At 39.7% G+C, this 22,895-nt stretch overlaps 1 long non-coding RNA gene across 1 annotated transcript; it reads right to left on the reverse strand.

The window, feature by feature from the left end:
- Nucleotides 1-806: 806 nt before the first annotated feature.
- Nucleotides 807-19,000, reverse strand: LOC147753383 (uncharacterized). Its single transcript, XR_015311378.1, has 2 exons — nt 17,667-19,000; nt 807-1,411 (listed from the first exon to the last, which is right to left on the reverse strand). It is a non-coding gene; the product is annotated as an uncharacterized LOC147753383 (long non-coding RNA).
- Between the last annotated feature and the right edge of the window lie 3,895 nt (nt 19,001-22,895).

Below are 22,895 nucleotides of genomic sequence, written 5' to 3' on the forward strand. Positions count from 1 at the left end.
TCTACAAGCAAGGGTTAGACTCGATTAAAATTTAGGAATCTTAAAATGAATGCAAAGAGAGCGTATATAAGCGACTCCACCTCGTATTTCCTCTACGTTACATGTCAGAAATAGTTAGACACTAATGGCCGAGTATAATCTTACGCCTCTTACTTGTAATGATAATCCAACTAATTATCTTCTCAAGCTTTAATTTGTCGACTATTATATGAGCCACCAAATAGGAGTACACTTACGCCATATGGCTCGATGTAAAAGCAGGAAAATTTCGCGGCTCAATCAAGTATGCGCATGGCTGATTATACCTAATTACAATTAGGTCTCTGATTAGGGTTTAAAATTAATAGTAGATTCGATCATCACGAGCAGCTTATATCATGCTAAATTGTCGCATAAAATAGAATGGCAGTGATCGATAAGCTTCTTTAGTAAGAGACAATTATGTAGCTGTTGATATACACGCAGCATATATTGCCCTGATCCCGTAAAGGTTTTGCGAAGAACATCATATAAAAAGTAAATAGGATCAGTTAGTACGATGACAAACAATAGGTAAACAGATCAAAGCTGTACTTCATGGACAGCGAGTTCCGTTTACCTATTGTTTCCCCTCAATGCTGGACCCTACGCTCGGCCAATAGGCCTAGTCCAAGTTCTAATGATCCTCACTAGTGATTTATCAGGGTTTGAGGTCCTGTCCTACCTTGAGCGCACCAACTATTGTGCAGAATACCAGGTCTACAGAACAAAAGATTTCTATTGGTTCTTCAACATCCTACCATTAATGAAAAAACCACAAGCCAATATTTCTCGAAAATAAACAATATATGTACGTAAATGTGTGTATTTATTCTATGTTTTCCTTATACGCATATTAGAGTACTAACAGATCAGATTTCCCCGATGATCTGAAAACTTGTTACGGGTACCGGTCCGCAGCCCCGGAGCCATGGAGCAAACACGTCAAGCTATCAGTCGTTAGATCTATATACTAATAAAATGTTTACCATCTAAATTGAATGTATCAATATTATTGTAAAAAAAATACGGTGCTTTGAGCTTGTAAAAGTATTCTATAATCAATTTTTCTGCATTATCGTTTTGATTGAATAGTAATTTTTGTTACGACAGCAGCTGGGGCGTCTAATCGAATTGGGTCCTCGTTTCGGTCTTCCACTTAACGTTGGTCCTCTTTTGTGTCTGAATAAGATAAAGCAGCTTCCTGAGTTTCTCGAATACGCGGAACGTAGAAAGAGGTCCTTTTGCGAAATCTAACTATGAGCAGAATTTTGAGGGTTTACCACAATTGCGAACGCAAATGCTGGTGATGAAATGCCGGGCTGGTAGTTCAGACAACGGGAAGTTGCCATTAGTTAGTTCTTACGACGCTTGTAACCGACGAGCTGGGCGTCTGCTGAAATCGATTTAATAAATCAGTAAGAATTCAACCCGGATTCAGCTAGACGGAATTGACCAGAGAACCAAACTATATCATACTGTGAAAAATCTGGTTCAGTAATTCCTCGATCTCAGCGACCTTCGCCATTTTTTGCATATTCCGCCTTCAGCGGGGTTGTATCGTTTCACAAGGTCCTACAAAGCTTTTTCCTTTTGTCATCATTTACTGGTTTAGTTAGAGGGCATTTCGTTGACATGATTTTCACATCGGGGTGTGCCGCCCTTAAACTTGTTACAGTCAAAAGTACGGGCAAGTGAACGCTTAAGAGGTTTTTTTGGATAGTATACTGTAAAAAATCTTGAGACGCTAAAGATGATTTCAAGGAGGTTAGAAGCTAAAACAAAAGGAGGAGCAGTGTGGCTTCTTTGAACCATTCATGCTCTACTACGCGGACGCGGTCTCTTTCTATCAGTGTAGATTTGAAACTATCCGAGAAGCCGTTTGCAGCTCTCAACAATATCTCTCCATCCCACGCTCCACCTCGTTCTTGTCCGCTTTCTCAGTCGAACTCCATCGTCGCTGCCCCCTTCATGGGTCGCACAACAACTATTTTAACAGGTCAAAGACCCAGAAACCACAATAGTGTGACCAAACCTCATTATAAACAAACACACATAAAGGGTCTATGTGTCTTGCTCTTCAAGACGATTAAGTGAAAGCATAGCAAATCCAGACCAGTGCTGCTTTGGGCTTCACCAACAGCTATCGCTAACTAAAGTCCTAACGCTGACAACTGAAAACATTTCTATGGCCAGCTCGTTATAGCATGAGTCAGTTTTTACCTATACCGAAAGAAAATCAGTTGGATAATGTTACTTACCTGCAGAAAAAAACCACAAGGAGCAAAAAAATCGTATAAAGTCGTCAGGTCGCTAGTCTAACATATGAACGAAACATGCCTAATTCGAGTGATCCGGTGCAAATGCACTAAGTATTCATAGAATTTACGACAAAAGCACAAAAATCATATTCAGAGGGGTTGAGGACAAGGATGGTCCTGGACAGCCGATCTAATCTAATATCGCTATGCTTGAAAACGTATTTTTTTCAAGAAAGCGTAGGATGTACGAACATGTATCACTGTTTACTCAAACGGCTTCACTGATTTTAACGAGTCCTATGAAAATTGCCTTAATCAGCCTATTTGCATGAGACACTGCTCTAAATAACAACACCTCATGCTACCGTTCGAATTGTGTGTACAACGCGTAAACACTTCAAATTATTCCAACATATACTCAATGCATGTACTGATGCTGCGACAGACAACTTAAGTTTCGGCGAGTGTCGGGCTGTGGCTCAAAACAGGCCCTTGTTCTTGTTATAATTCTGCTGTATTCATACTTCACTACCTACCAGCCGAGAACCCTCGCGATTCGTCTATAGATCGTCGTCAAAATAAACGCATCCAAAACAATTTGAAACATTCGTTCGGGTAATTATGTTGCCCTTACAACAATTCGTATTGTCCTACGATTGTATTCGAGAACAGGACCCTAACACCCTCACATGTATTCGTAATACGTATGAGTATTGATCTTTAAACACATTTAAATATGTTTCATCTAGACTTTATTGCAAGAATTAGATAGACCAGAAGAAAATTGTAAAGTATTCGAGATAATTTTCAGCTTTGAGTGCAAATGTCTGCTGGAAGCGTACGCATCCGTGATACACTGTTGTGATCTTGCGTACTCCTCCTTGTCCTTATGTATAATTGATGACAATGACAACCGTAGCATGCTTTGTTCTTCTCCCCCTCGTTTCACCCTCTTTCTCGTTCCCTAGCAAAGCAAAGAAGCTGCTTTCCCCCGCTTGCCTCGACCATTTCTTTTTTCTCCTCTGCTCACCTCTCCTTTGTTGTTCCCTGGAAAGTGGTCAGGAAACAGGGGCTAAAAATGTAAGCAAGCGAAACGCAATCCTGTGGAAAGAACGAGGGGAGGAGCGTTGCGTTGTTTATTTTTACCGTTCATGGGGTAGTGGGGGCAGCTCGACCTGATTGAAATGTTATTAACTGCTGTAAATAGTTTCGTATCTTCGCCGCGGTCGTTGTCGAACCTCACTTGTCCGAATCAGGTCGTTACCTCTGTCTGCGTAACCTTCGGTAGCGTCAACGCCCTCTTTTTTGCTTGCTGTTTCTTTGGCGCCGCTGTCTTTACTACTACTTCACAGCTGTTGCTCCGGCCTCTCAATGGGCGCATCCCCTGACAACCGAACTCACTGAACAAAAAGCTCAGAGAGAAGAACTCGAATGTTTGGCAAAGCATGACTGTTTCGTATTTCCCTTTCGGCAATAACAGGGTTGGTGGCAACGACAACACCGAGAAGTGGCAAACATTTTTATTGAAGTTTCGCATTTTTGCATTGCCGTAGCCGCTGCTGTCAGCAGATATGGGGCAATCGGACACGCTGTACGGCTTCATTAAAATCTAAAATCAAATGTATATTAATACTGTGATGGCTTTCATTTCCGCCGCAACTGGAGTGACCCGGCAAACACGACCAAATGCCAAACATACGGTCAGGTCAGCTCAGATAGGGACTACAATAGCGAAGCCGATCTAGACGATCGAAGCGGTGCGACCAGCGACTCACTACACTTAAACTATTTAACGAGAGGAGAAGATCTTCTCCTGTTTTCTTCGACAGCCGCTAGAGATTATAAAACGGGTTCATTTCATTGTCTATACCATAGCAGTATATGCTATATTACTTGGTAATATGTGTATAATACTAAGACTAAAAGTAATATGTGGTTGTCTTTGTGTTAATCTATTTTATTGTTATGTGTAATGGTCAGTTGGTGATGAAGTGTTCGCCGTGACAGGATAATACGTAAGGTGAGGTGGGTGGGTTGGTGACGAGGGGCCCTCTGAAGGCCAGTCCTGTGTTAGGAGTAGTATATTCGTTTATTTTCTTATTCTTAACTGCATAGTACTGACACGCGACGACAAAAACAGGGATGAATGTTCTATTAGTTTATGATATAAATACAGACTGGGTACGCTATTCTCCTATTCCGTTAATTCAAGTTCAAATGCGAAATCGAAGCTACTATCTGTATATAATGTGCCTGTTTAATACACTGTTGGCATTCCTTTTTCTAACAGCCTTATCGTTCACACTGACCTATCCTGATTGTCAACGTTCGTTTTTAGACAACTTCGCAAAGCGTAACGTAGAATAAACTTATATTTATTTGCATTGAAGTCACTCGTACTCTCCTTTTGTTACTTTTGACCGACAAAGTCCATTCATATTGTGTACTGTTGCCGTTCATGCGACGAGACGTTGCTTATAACTGGGAACTTTGGCAATTTGCTAGTAAAAATGACAACAGACAACAAATTTGCCAGCAAAAATGTTAACATGGAACTCGTCTATTTTCCCAATTATTTGGAAAGCTGTTCGTGTTAGCCAAAAATCGCAGATACATAAAAGTTGCGCCTTCCAAACCTGTATCTGACCGATGCCTTCGCATCCGGGAGTTCGTCGCGAAGTTGTTATTAAAGTTATAAGTCAACTCGTTGTGACCAGACTTTTCGGTCTTGTTGCCGACGAGTAAATTTCGCAAAATTAGTCCACAAAAAAACTTCGATCTCACCTTCGATCTATCAGGGGGAGGAACTGCGGGCCACCGACGCAAAATGATTGAAGCCAGTGCGCCTTGAATATGAACGGGGCCTCTCTTATACGACTTGATTCAAGCGACGTGCCAAGCCCAGGCGCTAGTTTTCGCGTTCAATAGTACGCTTATCACCATTAAGTCTTCTCAATCACAGCAAACCGCACGAGGGCACGAATTTGTGTCCATCTGACGAGCGAATAAGTGAACTCTGAATAACCCATAAGCGTAGTAAACAAGCGTACAAAGGCGCTTTGCTAGAAGCTGCTCTTTATCCCTTGAACAGCAGCGATTGTCGATGGGCTTTTAAAAGATCTAAAACAGCTAGAGACGGACGTTCCCTGTCATAGGGCGTCCGAGCTCCATTGCAACATATCGCTGGGTCTTTCGCAAAAACGGTCCGACGGTCCCACATTGCACCTACTTCTAAAGGGAGACTACTAACATTCATTCCTCAGAGAATTCATTGATGCTGCAAAGGACCACTTCAAAATTTCAAATTTACCAGAAATCGTGTCAGTTCTAGAATGTGTCCATGAATAACGCTTCGCCTATCCGTGCGAAGACAGCAAAACACCCGGAAGCACAGAAAACTGAGGGCATTCATATTTTCCTTCAGAGAAACTGAAAGTAAAGTGGCAATGGCAAACAGGCTACTTCGAGCGATTGTGCTTCCCGAAGTAGACGTTCGGCAGATCAAAGCTAACGTTACTGCATCTAAGGCAAATGATGATCCAAATACATTACTGACAAAGACCCAACAGAGTACCTCTCTGCTGACCATCCAGAGCCTTTCTTATTGCTAGCTATTTCTCCAGGAAACCACAAAGGACCTACTACACCTTACACATACATATCCAAAAGGCGAGTGCTTCATTCCGTAGTTCATAGGCGTCTAACTTGTCACATAGTGGGAATTTCAATTGCTCTTACGCCGACAACTTAATCGATGTTGAACGAACAGCGACAGCATAAATGCTACGTAGTAGTGAGTTCCCCATAACTCAGCTGCCATAAGTTAATGCCTAACCGAATGCAAAAATACCGCTTCGTGGATAGAGTCGACCAGATAATTAGGTTCAGCTTCAAAATGTGCAACTTATACATTTTTGGCTAACACTAAGAGCAAAATTTTTACAGGTGAATTTACTGTTCGTTGTTTACGAAAATGTCTACTTGTTGCGATTGAAAGAAAAAGGAAACATGCTTAAGGTACAGCTCCGTCTACGCGTCTCTGAATCTGTGATATTACAATTTATCGTTTACACGCACACATGCACTATTCAAGCTACGAAAACAAAGATGCATTAGATTTGAAGCTGGGTACAGCCATTGTCGCTTCTTGCTGTCATCGTAATCATTGGAAGACTTAAACCCCACAGCACCGGGCGCCGATCTGAACCGTTTGGCACGTTGCTACGCTTTCCCATATAAATATATGATCCACGGATTGCGCTGCATAGACCTCGTACAGCCTTCGATATAATCTTATGGTAAATTAACTATAGAGTAGCACCACGTGTAATGGCATTATAGTACTCACAAAAGAAGATGTCCGTGCATAAAGGCCTGCCTTTAAAGATGTGTTCATCTATCCATATTCACGCATTATAAATGTAACGTATGCTTGGAACAAGTTCAACAAATTCTGTGACGACATTTTGATGAGGCGCGGCTGTGATGCCCGGCATTTTGGCCCAAATTTTAGATAACGGCGCGATAAGAGATGCAAAAGAGTGTTCGTTTTTTTATCTATTCGGATAAGCTGACGTAAAATACACAAAGCATTATTGGGGAACGACTAGTTTAGCGATACATTTTAGAACGCCACATTTATATCGCCTAAGTTAGTGATACTAACATCAGTAACAACTCATTTGATTCTTGTAGCCTTCACTGCAGATCAATTACAAATTCATTTTCATTCATACCCATATTCAGAAATATTGGAAGTAAGAGATTTTGGTCTGAACGATGGTCAGAGGTTAAGACCTCCGCCGTCCGCTGCGGTAGGTTGAGATCCCACCTTGCACTCTCTAACGTCCAGCCACCTATAAGTAATCCTAGCGAATACGCAATTTGCATGCCCATAGATAGAATGGGTTGCTACAGTTCGTGGTGTACCTTTTTCATATGTGTCGACCGTCTGATTTTGCGCTGGTTTTCTCGACGGAACAGTACACTGCTAGAGTCCATCCTCAGCTTCGATTCAGCGGTTTACTTTGTATGGCTCGTTACTACTACGACGACTGCCATTGCCACCTCTGTTACTGCGATAGCATAGGAGTACTGGCATTACTTTTCGTACGCCGAAAGCGTTATGCCGTCCACGAAGGGCAGATGAGGACAGTCGATAGATGGATTGATGGAGACGATATTAAAAGATGAGTTCTGGGGTCGTTTGTTATGCTAACCAATGCAAAAAGCACTGATGGTCATAATATAGCGTAAAGGCAGAGGTATTTTTTTTATAAAACTACCCACGCTACTTTTGACAATCAATGAAACACCCAAGTATATTAATTATTTAGTTTTCCGAGTTTGTGTTGCCGAACGAACGAACGAACGTTGAACTCAATTTTCAAGAATTAACTTCTCGTATTTTTTGGACTCTCGTCATGTTTGATACCGTATTTCTATGTGATCGTATTTTTAATCCAACGTTTAGATACAGTAAAGGCTGAGGACACCTTGAGGTAGCGGAGTAACCCAGAGGGGTGTAATAGGTCTGTCTTAGTAGATGATTATTGTCAAAAGGAGTACTTGATCAGCGGAAGAAAGGTGATGACTCAGTCGCGATGGGTGCGTATTCCATAAGCTAAATTCATGAACTGAAGCTAAATAATGAAACTGGATGACGGAACGATTGACCGAAAATAACTGGACGCCTAAGACGGACTACTAAGTAGCGAAATTAGACCAACAATTCGGTAGATATTCTAGAATAAGGCGGTTGATAGGATAGGAAAACTGCGATGGAAGAAAGACGATAATGACCATAGCAAGATGATGGGGATCGCGGAACATGGTGACAAAATGATACAAATGGGTTTGCGTCCATAACCAAACAGAGTTTCGATCATCTGACTTGGAATTTGTACAAATAATATGATAGCGCTAAGTAGAATATATATTGTAGTCGTAGTAAATAAAGGACGCGAAAGGGTGCATAAGCTTGCTTCTTCGCCATTGAAGTGGGGTGTACATGTGGAATACTGCTAGTCGAGCAGTGACGACAATCACTCTGGCTTTATATTGATATATATATATATATATATATATATATATATATATATATATACCTCAGTATGTCCTTTCTGTATAGAAAAATGCGTGAAAAGCACTATAACAAGGTGATTTTTCTTAGCTTTCAAATATGCTAAATAGAGCGTCAAATTTGGAGGATCGCCGTCTAGGACCCGCGAATCGACCCAATCAACAGGTATCGAAACATAATGGAGTTTATACATGAGCTGACACAACTACACAAACGACACATATTTTTAATCTGGCATAGCGGATTCTCTATTCTCAATTGACTAAATCCAATTAATAGTCACGTTGACGCATTACAGAGTAGTCTTAATATCGATCGTGAGCATTCTGTACTGGGACGCGTGGAAGCCAATACTCAGTACGAGGGTAATAATTTCTGAGGTTTGTCAACAGACTATAGTTTGCAGACAAAAGGGAGCTAAATTGTTCCGTATTTGCATTGATCCAGTGTCACCTATACGAACGATATTTGTTTATCTACACGACAGGAGTAATACAATTATCAGTTCGTTCTTTTATCTTGTTTTAGATCGATATTTACAGCAGTTGAACAAAATATAGATAAGACATGCACGGAGGTTGTACGATAATACAACTAAACGTGCAAAAGCCCCGTGTAGAGCAATTCCATTTCCTTCCAGATGGACTAGTTCCCTCTTCGCTACCTTTTTCGTTGGCATTTGGGAGTGATATGAGCAAGCAGAGACGAAACCGAGATGTATCTGTAGCATTATGTTGAATAGACTGCGAATGAGCGCATCCATATATATGCGGCTGTGTTTGTTGTAATACAGCTACTTAATAACAACGTAAAGTTCTCGCTCTATGAGAAACGCCAATTTAACAGTGAGCGTTGGCGCGCTTAAATGTATCAGATACAGTTAAAACCATCGACTGAAAATCAATGATACATATGTATTTCTATATATAGTTGATTTTGTTTACAAACTTATTATTACAAGCTTAGAAGACATTTTCCGTTTATGCGGTAACTACTTGCACGAAATTTCTTGAAATTCACACAGCGGAGCCGTGGGTAATAACTTTTCGGCATACATCGTTAGAATGCCATTCTAGAGGATTATACTCGGGTGGTTCTTGGTATCGCTGAGTCAGTGGACTGCTACTAGAATCGATAGTGAACCGTATTGAATTATTAATGTCTGAGTTTTTTCATGCATGGATTCCAGCACGGGCCCGACCGTATCGCGGTGATTACTTCCTGGTCAGCATTCAAATTTAGCGGTGTCAATGAAATGCACCCCTAAAGAGTTTTGTAGAAAATGCCTAGTAGTAGATGTAATGTAAACATGCCAAAACCGCTGTGATATTACCACAGCCATAATACGTTATGAATACCCCCTCCGACAGCCGTGACGGAGGTAACAATTTGTTTGAATGCTACATAATCATACAGTAATATTGACTCTAGTAATGTAAACAAATATATTGTTTTCGTTTTTTTTTTTTCCTATTCTAACCATTGCAAAGAAGGTCATATTTGGTATTTGCACAATCAACTTTACCTTCGCCTAGTACGTTGTAAGTGTCACCGACAAACTGGCATTGAACAGTAAATAAATGTTGTAAAAATGGTTTCCGAACGAAAAAAATCTAGCCTCGGCTGTAGTTTTATATTATAACAGTATTTTCTCTTTGCTTTCTTCGAAAATCTTGTGATTCAGTAAACTTTCGAAAGAATCTGTGAATATATGGAAAGGGCTTAAGTACAACTAAAAATCAAACTGCCGTCTTCCGAAAAGGAAGACCTCGTAGGAAGCCTTGCAGAGACCTAGATCCTATGAGCAAGCCACAACCGTGGTACAGTTTCTGAAACAATTACGAATCTCGTTCCGGATTAATGATGGCACGGAAAGTGCACGCCGTTTGCCCATATTTCTATTAGGTGCTTATTATTATATAAACATCCTAAGAGAGGGAATCACATTTGCTAGGAGAGCGAGAAGCTGCATGACTGATATAGTGTCCATTCATAAAAACAGAGTAAGTAACAATACATAAACCCCAAAAGTGCGCAGCAAAACCTGCGTCAGCGAAACTATATCAAGCGTTTTCCTCGTTCATCTTGTAGACGTTAGAAATGTCAGGCCCTGCTAGGGCGGGAACTTAATAATAATGTTAATTCTACTAGTAGCTTTTTCGCCCTTCGTTTCAACCACTTAACTTAGCACACTAATGCATCAAACTATTGACAAACTATGGTTGGTATGTTTGTCTTTCCATTGGGCAATGGTTAGTTAATTTGTCAAATTTATTTACATGTACGACTTAACGTATTTATAATAACGTGAACTGCTAACACCGGGCTATAGCATTGATTTTTAAACCTTTTTCGAAGTTAGTGATACGTCTACTTTTTATAACTTCATTAAGGAGGAATTCTGATGAAATTTCAATACAGTACGCCTTTCCGATTCATATATGCAGATATATATCTCATCTAATCACAAAATTAGACAGGATTTGCGCACAAGATGGTTGGCTATTCTGGTGAGACGGAGCTAGTGGACGAGCAATGCTCAATGGCTATACGTGCTGAGGAATAGTGACAATAATATATAAGACGTTTACACATAAACGGCCAGTGCCGGCACAATGCCGTTGTATGTTGTAACTGGCTATACGTGGGCTGTTTGTGTCTACCTATCGCCTTTGCTTGATGCGTCTTTTAGATGGATAATAGTTGGAAGAAGGCTCGTAACGCTCCAAGAAGTTAACTTCAGTTTTTCTCTTTTCCCTTTACCGTTACTGTAAAATGAAGCACTGTGCGAACATACCTGGGTCTCCCACTTTTTTCCTAATGTGGTAAAACCGCTACGGCCCACAAACACTTATTTCAGGGCTGTAATATTATTTTATGATTCAAGCACGAAAGGGACGGTGATGTGGTTATCTGAGAGAGTCTGCTAATTTCAGTAGGTTATCAAGAGCTAATTGCTCCAAGTTGGTAGCCTTTTAAGACTTCGACAGCTGTCTTTTCATATTTTTGATCGAGGCATTAGCTTGTTTATCTATTTAGTAAACATCAAATAATGGTTTGAACAACACACATTTAAACTATATTATGTACAATAACCCCCGACTGCACTATATATGTCACCTTCATAACGGCTAGACCATTTAATGGGCACTAACAGAGAACAACTATTGTTTCAAGTTTTAGATCCGGTATCGCTGTCAGGCTCGAATCGAAGTCTGTTTATGCCCGGGTTCGAACCCAAGATTAGGAGCTACCCACTAAGCTGTCACGGGGACAATTTAACGGAGGATAACTCACCATGTATAACGTTTGGAAGACTGTTGTTTTTCCTTTATACCGCCATAGGACGTGCTAATTATTATAAGCCTCACATGTAGATTCCAAATTAACCACATTTGATCAATAAGTAAATCACTAATTAAATAACCTTATAATCATCACGGCTACATTTCTGATCTGAGCATTAGGGGCATTTTAGGGGTGACAATACAATCTGACACAATTTTAGCCCTGTACGAAGCGTGTATTTTGTAGAGTAGTGCAATATACACTATCACATGCCTACAAATGTCGCATAAACGACAAATATTTCTATACCAACTTGCACGTCGTCAAAGTTTCATTGAACAAAACTTCCCGATGTTCTGCTGTGTTACAGGGCAAGGTGTCTGTTAATCTAATAGTTACTTATTGCTAATTACAGATACTGTTCTGATTCACTACCAGGTCAACAGTATGAGCCTGGCGTCATAGAGGAGGTGTCTTTCTCGCTAGAATATTTAGCATCGAGCACGCAAACGAGCCCTATTTACTTTCTTCATTTCAGCACCCCTCTCCAAACCCAGCACCTAAAAGAAAAGAAACATTTTCCCTGTATGAAAGAGTCGCATTGTGATAAACAAATATATATAAATATATATATGCGGGTAGCACGCAGTGGATTGGAAACGGGATGCTCGTACCGGTCGTGTGCTCAATACTCTATAAAAGGACCACGCAGTCTTCTGATGAACATCATGTCACCGCGAATCCGGCCATTCACACTCTAAGTTATTCAGCAGAAGGCTTGATTTTGCCGGTTCCATTTGAAAACGACATTTGTGACCTTTAACGTAAGATGACGATATTTGCGGTAGCGAAATAACTGCATAGTTGCAACATTACATAGCGATATTTCAATTTCTTCCGTCTGGCTTTTCTTCACGCTCCAAATCAGATTCTCAAACATCCGCTCACGCCTAAATGCAAGAAAAAAATCAAATGAGTAATGTATTGCCGAAGCACCAGCGTGCTTCGATCCGTATCCAGTCTGAATCAAAATTACGCTATCCTTTCATTGTCTAATCAAATACGCTCGCAGGTACGCGGCTTGCTGCAGATGTCATGATTTATTCCTAAAGTCAGCAGGTTCCTTACGGGCTGTAAAGCGCGCTTTGCGTTTACGCTAATGACTTTTGCCTCTCTGGCTAGCTAGCTGCGAAAACCCGCGATAAAGGTACACCGCTGTGAAATAGCGCTGAGAGCCTCCTTTCACTCAGGCTTTTACTACAGTTCTTTCATGGAGCAAATAGTTGCCACGGCTACGAACTTAGCCCTTACCAATGTTTGTTCGTTTCGTTTGTTTGCGCAGGCCGCAAAAGAAACGTCATAAAACACAATCACAGCAGAACTAGCCTTCACTGTACCATGTGTTCCTCGAAACGTTATCTTTTTAAAGTTAGATTTAAAAAATTATTTTTCAGCACACATTTTTGGCGGATCGCTCCAGCAGTACGCCTGAGCATCTGTTTGGTACGCCGACATATAGATGTCAAAAAACCTAGGTCCGGGAAAAGCTGTGATGTCGTACGTACCGCTGAATGCTGTTTCGCCTTGCCAAACAAGGAGGTCTACGCGATGAAGGTAGCTCTTGCTAGGCCTTGTAGGCTACAATGTGCATATGCATACATGTGCTTAAAATATTCTCAGTCATGAAGAGTATGTCTGTGCTTATGTAGATTTAGTAAGCCTTTGTTAATCACTAACTAATATGCTGTTACGTGGTTTTGTATTGTGAGATTGTAAAGATCTACTGTGTTTCCCTATATTCTATAAATGAGCTATCAAATAACTAGTTTTAGGGTAACATCGTGTTATTTAACAATTATTTAAAAATTGTTATTATGCCGTTTAGGTAATGTGGCCCTTCGAGGCCTATCTATTATAACCAATATTGTTTGCTCTAACTTATACATTACTCTATGCTACACGAAAATGTTGCCATTAGCATCAACTCTGTAATGAATTGATCCCAAACGATACGAAGGTTATTTAGTTGAACTAAACAAGAAGGATAACTGCATGTTTTCAACGTCCTTCATAACGTATAATACGTCGATCCTTGGCATAATCTTTCGATCGAAAATTTGTAAGCCTTGATAGCACTTGATTGCGATTTGATTTTAAATCGAGCTTCAAACCCTTTGAAACTTTATAAGCAAGTTTCAATACCAAACTTCAGGATACATTTACGCGCGTTAGTCCTTCGGAGGCACCGAGACGTGTCACGATGAAGGTTGTGTTGTGGTATATTATTAGATCGTTCTAATTCCGGATAATTCCGGATGGATTTATTAGCTGATGCCCCTTCAAAGAATCAAAAATAATTTGTCAGTGTTAAATAGAACAGCCATGTAAACTAATTATTTATTTAAAAGCAATAGTCAGCGATGACGCACTAACTAGCGGGTCCTTGCACATACACCTTCGTGTTTACATTGAACGCTAGGCGGCACTTTTATGGTGCGTATCCCAATAAAAAACAGCATCGGAAATATGTTGTATAAATTGGGAACTCAAAAGGATATGTAAAAAAAACAACCTCTAGGTAAAAAAGGTTAAAAACAAAAACGAATAAAACTTGACTAATATTGTTACATTGGGCAAGCGTTATTCCAGCGTACAAAGTAAGGCGCCTTTAATGCTTTTCGTCTGCTCGCAATTATACAATAACGGATATAGATAAATACGCCATTGAAATATGCAACAAAAGTTCTAGTTAGCGTCGAAGTACGACAGCTGACAAATTTTTATCTAAACTGCGAAAGAAAACAGAGCATTTTTTCCGAAAAATAATGCGACCGTGAAAATTTTTATGAATCTCTGCTGCGTTTGGCATGTGAACTCGTAAGCGTATTTGCGTGGCACAAAGCTCAATGCTAACGTCTGTAGAATAATAGACCTTCCGGTTCCATCAAAACACATTTTAGCGGACATGCTCTTTTATAGTAATCGTCTAGACGCGTACACCTTTCGTAGATGGGAATCTAGCCTATTTTTTTAGTTTTAGTTTTTCATTTGTTTCCATTTGGGTTCTTTGTGAAGCTGACTTGTTCACGGTCTATTGACTGACAATGAGTTAAGTTTACCCAGTTAACCTTACATAAATCTAGAATGTTAATTGTACAGCTGGGAATCTTAAATAAGACTCGTTTATATCTCATAACCATGGAAGTTCCTCCAGGAGTTCTGATTAGTACCGATTACGGTTGCGATCATTTGCTAAATTAACTATGAAGGAATCCAATAATTTCTGTCCACATTGAAGGCAATAAAAGTTTGTGCTGATAAGTTCTTTTTAGAAAGAACGCATATGGTGATGATCTTTTACAGTGGGAAAACAAGCCTCAATTAGCTCTAGGGCTGCTTTGCCAGCGAGAAGCAAGCGATCCCATTTTTTCAGAAAAATGGTTAAATATTTTCTTTTTACCTGGCTTTTAGAAGTTATGGATCTTGACTTTGCAAATGTAAATTTCGTCACACCGATCGGCCCAGCATCTGCTTCCGTGAGTTTTACTTCTGCTGTGCAATTAGTATCTAATTATTTTCAGATATTATACATTGAGTGATACGTTTGCTAACATAACGATCAAGCAACAATTATTAGTAGACGAATTATTTTTTGTAATCCAGGTGAGAAGGAAAAAGCCTAAAGGATTTTACAACATGCCGGCACAAAAAAATACCGATACCGGGAAAATATGAGCGCGAGTTGTAATTAGTTACTGACATGAGTCCTGTTTTTGGTATCTATTGAATGCAGGCAAAGCACTATGATGATTATACCACGTTTCCTTATACCGTTTCTAACCTATCCATCGCCATAGTCAACAATAGAGGTTAAGAGATCTATCTCCTCTCTTGGGTTTATCAAAATTGAGTGTTTTTTTTTCTGGTTAACGAAACTTATTCTTCTTGAGCTATGGAGCTGAAAAGTGAAACGGTTGTTAAAAACAAGCTTATATAAGCACTTAGAGCCCAGCATACTTATATACTACATGTATGCGGAGAAGGTTTTCGCAGAAATTCACTTACGGGTTGTATTCGGTGTGGTATAACAGCTGTACATCAACATTGCAACCTAGGATACATCCTAAGTGTTTCAACAAAGGGAAAAAAAATCATTTTTTTGTGAGAACCTCTTTGGCGAAGGAATATAAGCTATTACGATAATAATAATCATAATAAGAAAAAGAAGAAGAAATCTCACACTTGCTGCATTTTTATAGATACAAGCTCCGGCGCCTGCCACAATGGCACAAAGGCAAACCACAATGATGCTGTTTTTACGCAAAAGTATTGGAAACTAGCGGAGAGGTTTTTCGCAATTATTATTGACCAAAACTGACGGGGTCCTACAACCTTTGCCATAATGCGGAAAGTTTACACGCTATTACTTTGAATGTGAAAGAAAGTAAAATCCTTTATTACTAGATTATATTATATATGTACAATTTATATCCAAATAATAGGAGTCGATATCATTGGCACAAAGCGCCGACCAGCGTTCGTGATCGAAATCGGCGACCTTTGTACGTTTTATTTTCTGCCGAACCAACTGAGAGATACTTGAGGCCTCATTTCAAACTGTTTCATCAATAGGAAAGAAATAATAGAATAAGATAAAGTCACCACTCAAGATTACATGTGACGTGCTTCACAAATCACATCACTTTCTACGTCGGACTTCAATCGTTGATGAGGCAGCAGGAATAGAGCAGGAAAAGTATATTAAGACGGAAGCCAGTGGTGTGAAAACGTGATCTCCGCCCACTTGATGTGACAGGCCAACAAGCTACTACAAGCTACTAAGGCTACCGATCTCTTATCTCCACACCATATTATAGTAGTATAGTTTCCGGTGCTACCTACAAGCGCTACTCGATATACGAATTCGACACCCTTGCTAATTGCAAAGGATGTTAAGGGTATAACAGCGACTGACCAAAGTACGGTAGCCCTGAGAGCTCAGCCTGCAACTCCCGCATGTCAGGCTTTATGTTTATGCTGCAGATACAACTAAACACTGACATCTAGGAATAAGCTCGTCTGCTTTTTGAACGGGTTCGGCCATACCTTACATTCTAACCAAATCACTTATCAGACGATACGCAGTGGCTATAGATGTCTACGCTCACGAGCATGTCGATCAGCCTAGAGCGCTAATGGTGGTAGAAAAAAGGATGTAGTATTGTGTAGATCTACCCGAGCGACCTCAGAGTATGACATAGTGTGTTAATTCAAGAACGTTGGCCCGTAGAGACTTTCGCTAGGATAGCGGAAAAATTCAGTAGGGAAATCAGGATGCCTCGTAGACGTACATTCCTTTCGGTCTAGGCAAACGACGAGGATGGCAAGAGAAAAAATCATGAAGGCTTATTTTGTAGCATAGGCGCATACAGAATGCATTTTTTCTCTGGTGCATTTCAGGATGGGCATGAGCTGCCATATGATTTCTAATCGAATTGTGACAAATCTATCAGTACGAAGTTAGTATCAAGTAACCGTATACTTTCTTCGAGCGACAGGAATTGCCTTTCGATATTTTAAAAGGTCAAAATTCAATTTCTAAGTGAATTTTTCACAGTGCGTTAGATTTACCAAATCCATTTGTTTAACATTGATAACAATTACAATATAGTAGTATAGTACTTCTAAACTTGCTTTTCTAGAATAGTTGAATTATCATTGTACAGTTATTACTTTGTGAGAAAGTAGTCTACTAAACAACTTTGCGTTATGCTCTTAAGTTCGCTTTACGCGGCACCGTATTCTGCCATTGGAACCGATTTTAGTGCTCTCCTTCCCAGTCGAATAGACCGAAAGATCTAATACAGCTGTTGTTTGGAATATCTTCAGCTTTTTTTTGAAAACGTTTTAGTTTTAAAAAGCTGGAATGAACTCTTAGTGGGGATATCGGTTATCGGAGCTTCAGGCCAAGCTTAATCCGAGATAAAATGGAAAAAATTTCTCTCTTGCTTACTTACGTTCGGTCAGTGTCATCATCTCGTCATCGGACGATTTCTTTGGAGGATTGTTTCCTCTCGGTATTTTCACGCCCTGCCTCGCCAACAGCCTCATATCATAGTCCTTTACGTATGAGTGCTACTACACTTTTCTTTCATCTGGACCCAGAAATCGCGATAATTACGTCCGCAAAGTTAACTGCACCGAAATAGCTAGCGGGTCCCTGATGCGTTCTGCTTTGCCGGGCGTTCTGGATGGCTGGCGGAATAAAAGGTCGAATTATGCTCTTCTAGCACAGTGAAGCCGGATGTTGTAACAGTATCATTCCAACGGAAAATTAAATAGCCGGTAGTTTCGGTACCATTCATTGCCTCGTCGCCGCAACTCACCCCCGCTCGGCTACTCGGTCAAAGCTCGTCTTTGCCGTTTAGGTTTTGTCCTTTTCTCGATGCACGTCTTTGTCGACACTGTTAACTTACGTACCTGCTTCCGACATTAGATTGCTTAGATAGATCTGCTGGACGCCTGGGACATCACCTATACGTTAGCTGCCTGCTCGTTTTAACGTACATATCCGTTTTTCCTCGCCCCTGCGACCTAAGCTCCGTCTATTTAAGAGCAACACCGCAGCTAATTACAGCACGCATCTTAGTATGAACAGCGACGTGAGAAGCTACCATTGTTCTACTGGATTTTTTTTAGTATTTGTGCCTTATGAGGACAAACATCGTCTCCACCGATGCCACACAGCCTCTCTCCTGCAGCCGGAGCTTCTTCACAGTTCGATGTACGTATAGATGGACCCATTCACACGTCGCCGATTTCAACCGTTGGTAACTCTAAGATCTGCTAAGGAAGCGCGGTTAAAGGCAATAGATATTAGACATTATAAAAAAAAATAACCATATCCTGCTACTTATGTGGTATGGTACGCAAATACAAATAGCAAAAACACGATGTTTTTAATTTGCTGTGGACCTAGCCCTTAGTTGACGCCTATGCAACGTAACCGGCTCATCTGATCTTTGTACGGTGACGCCACGACGAATATCAGAGTAATGATTTAAAACTATGATATTAAGCTAACTCATTGCCATTAATGCTTTTCTATTTCTCTGCATTTTCGACGTGCTCGCTGCGCAGTAAACAAGAGAACCGTTTATTAAACATACTCGCCAACTACCTGACTGTCCTAGATATACTATAACTTTAATATTAAATTGGAAGTTGAGAAAGATTTCCGCCACTATACCTATCGTTAGTATCGATTATAAGACGGTTATCGTATGGAAAACATCGATGGATTGAAACAAGCGTTCCACACTGCATCCTAACGATTTCAGTAAACAGCGTGATCTTGTTTTGTTCGAATGACTTAAACCCTTGAAATACACAGTCGATTAATAAATATCGACGCACACATACAGGGCTTTTTACAGCTGACTTAAAAGTAGTAGAAAGCATCAAAAGTATCTGTGATTCATTTGATGAAATCCCTTAAATCATATTTCCAGCCTTAGCAATAAGCTACGCCTATGCGATTAAGGCGGTGCTTAAGGGTATACGTAAAGACTCGTTCTTTTAGGTCGATGTATAACGGCAGCTACTATTTTCTTCTTTGATTCGTCCTATGCAACTGCACCATTGTAATCTGTGCGGAGAAGCTGAGGCAAAGCCTCATCCATTACGTACATACTACCATGACTGTTACTCGGCAAATCGCACAAGAAATATTCGCTAAGATTCACAATTGATGCGTGTTTTCCATGAATATTCCATACATGTTTTTTACATGAATATGAGGATTTGAAAAACCTCAATCGAAATTAACTTTCGAAAATGAAGGCGACAAAAGCGAGACTCAGCTTAATAGTACCGATAATAAGCTACCGGATGCTAATATTGAAATAAGAAACAATAACTGCATTTATATTTACTTATAAAACATAAATTTCTTTGTTTGGTGGCTATAAACAGCTTTTAATAGGAACTACAGGTCGAATTTAAAAATAAAAACTAGTTTTAATTAAAGAATTTAAAAAGAATAGTTAAACTTCAAACATTCTTGAATCAGATAAAACTGACTGAAAAATATTGGATAAATTCAATGTTTCCTACAACTCAATGTTAAACCTTTTGACCGGCCTTCAACGAGTATAAAATACGTGTATAGGACGAAAATCCGCAAAGACCTATCGTGGATGCACTGTCAACGCCAAGGAGCACTTTCAATTTGTCTACAACAATGCGCTACTATCCGATTGGTCTAGCAGATATTAATAATGCTTTTATTACGGACTTTACAACCTTTCTTAAATTCGTTGTGTCAGGCTCAACTACATAACCAAGAAAAGGCAGAGCGTGGACAAAAGTCTACCATTATGTGGCCGGCCTTACAAAGGTTACATTTGTTCGTACATTTTCATGTAACTTCTGCTGCGGCAAAGCGATTTGCTGGATCAATTTGAAGCCCATTCTAGTTACGTGCTTGATATTACTTGGAAAACGTCGTTTTGACATTGCGACCATTATGGTATCGACTTGACGTTTCTGGTGTTACACGACAAGTGGAGTACCTCAAGTAACGAAACCATTGGGTCGTCCATTTGAACATATCTATAAGCAGACGGGTGACAAAAAAATACGATAATTTATCTCTGATATAATCCCTATGATGGGTTTGCTCATTTACTTGCTGGTCTAATCGAACGCTCGTCAAATTATAACATTAAGCGAACAATAACTTTTATCCTCTTATGACTGATATCCTCTTATCTTTTTTTATGAAGACGATCGCTTAGCACTGCTTTGAATTCCTTTACTAGTCTAGTCTTTTTTAAAAGAACAGCCCTTCTACAAATGTATAAACCTCCAATACACAGTTACGTACGTTTAACTCTGTTTTGCAAAGTTGTTTTCTTTTTGATTTGTATGCCTCTTATGGACAGAGTATTCACGAAAGCCTCTGCTTGGTTAACCATCGGTGTCATAGACCTGTTCTATTTGAGCTCGGTGTAAATCGAAGCAAATTGACAAACGATATGTTCAAGCTCACGATAAGTAACACTCGAACTGGCACTAATTGAAGCTGCAAAATACTAACTGTTCTACATATCCGCAATTCAAGTTCTCAATTCGCTGTATATATTATCTCTGCTATTAAAAAATATGGTTCAAGGACACACAAACATTAGGTTTATCAACCGTCCGGTTATTGAGTATGACAAAAGGCTCGGACTTATTCGTCAGGATGAGGTAGTTCCTCGTCCCTTTTTTGGCTCGCAACCTCTGTCAGCAATCTTATCGTGAAAACAGAAGCGATGCTTCTCGATTTTTTGTTGAACAATATTGTACCGTTGAGGAAAGACCGGATTCTTCTCTTGTCTATATGATTTGTGAAACGAATATATTGTAAATATTCTTTTAAAGAAGGGTTTCAGGTTTTACCTAGCTGCAGATAGAAATTGTCCAACGATATGGGTAGGCCCTTTTGTTTTTGAGAAATTTTTAGATACGAGTTGATTTCTGTAGAAAAAACTGTAGACAAGTAATCTGTCCAAAATGGTAAATACTTAATTAGAAGTTCTCTAAAAGGCCACAATCCGTTTAAACTGGAACACGTACTCTCAGCCTGTAGCACATTTCTCATTTACATACATTCTTTCTTAGATAATTATATGAATTATAAATGCAAAACCTGAGTAGATTGCGCTGGATATGAGATCGGAACTGAGTCGAGAAGAATAAATCTACGATCTTAATTGGTTAGCCTCAACGAGGTTTCAAAAGATACATCTGAGGATATGTAGTCATTGGTATGTGCGTTCTGTAGAATCTCGCGTGATATAAAAGGTGACTGATGTCTAGGCTCCTGGAATATCTGCTGCGGCAGGTCGGAACGAGGAGGACGCGGTCCAAACGTCAGGCCGATTTTGCCATTTATTGCGGTGTTATGAAATTTGAGCGAAGCAGGCAAGGGGTAAAGTGAGCGTCAAGCCAGCATGCTTCCAGGTAAGTTGCTTGGATCATTATTTTACAAAGGCTTAACTGAGGTTATCAATTTAAACATGACGTATTAAGAACAACGTTCTATCAAAAACTATACTTAGAAAAAAAGTTAGGCTACAGTTTATCTTTCTTTATGTTCTACAACATGTTATCCATGTAGAATTTATACTCTACAATGCATAGCTTTAAATACATTTTTGAATTTGATGTTTGTATCGCAACGTTCATATTTCAGGTAGTATCCACAGCCGCCTTGTTATAGTGCCTGGTACGAGGATAACAATAACCAGACGCATTTATACAGAGAAAGTTCTGTCCATCTATAGTAAAGCTGTATAAAATTAGCCTGAATTTGCCTATGGATCGTTGAACAATCACCATGCCTGTACTGAACGCTAAACTGACAAATGAAGTGCAGGGTAGCTGTTGGGCAAAAAAAAAAAATAAAAATCCCAAATCCTATGTTATATCTATGAATGTAAAGATAAATGATACTCCTAGTGTATGTTGTTTGAGAAATAATGACATATCTTCAATATGCGATAAGCCTGCATTAAGCGTGACGAAATGAATGTTGGTGTCGTCAGATTACGCCGCAGTAACGTAATGTAACAGAATTGGATAATGAGGATAAGATTCTTACCAATGTGCCTTTATTCTACAGATTTATCTAAGATCGCAATAGGACAACGGTAACAATTATTTCAAGGTTGAAACACGGTGTGTAACGCGCTGACAACTTCGATTCGTTGCCTAAATCAAAAATTCGGTTAACAACTTTATATTATTACTCCGTATCCTACATGTTTCTTCTTGCCGAACAGTGCATTACCAGGCATGGGTTGTGATTGTATGATAAAGGTCAAGATTTCAACTTAAGAACGTTCACGTTTTATGCACTACGATAGTGAATTCTATTGCAAAATGAGCAAACATATGTTCCTGCCAAAGTACTTCATTCCTAATTGAATTATACCGCTTTCAAGATGTTGTGACGATAAAGTGTGTGTGACACTCTTCGAAAAAGAAAATAATTTTCTTGCGGGGCTTTAAAGTGTCTACACATTTTTCAAACTTTAAACCGTTAAGGTCCTCCATGCGCCATCTAACCAAACCCCGTTACCCTCTGTTTGCGCTTGCGACAAACATCACTCGATATTATTTCTAAAATAGTCTTCATTAACGTCATGGACTATACTTTCGTGATTTAAGCTGTAGCGTCTCGGTAGAATAAGTTAAGG

Source organism: Varroa jacobsoni, unplaced genomic scaffold (assembly GCF_002532875.2).
Source record: "Varroa jacobsoni isolate VJ856 unplaced genomic scaffold, vjacob_1.0 scaffold_526, whole genome shotgun sequence".
NCBI classification, from domain to species: Eukaryota; Metazoa; Arthropoda; class Arachnida; order Mesostigmata; family Varroidae; genus Varroa; species Varroa jacobsoni.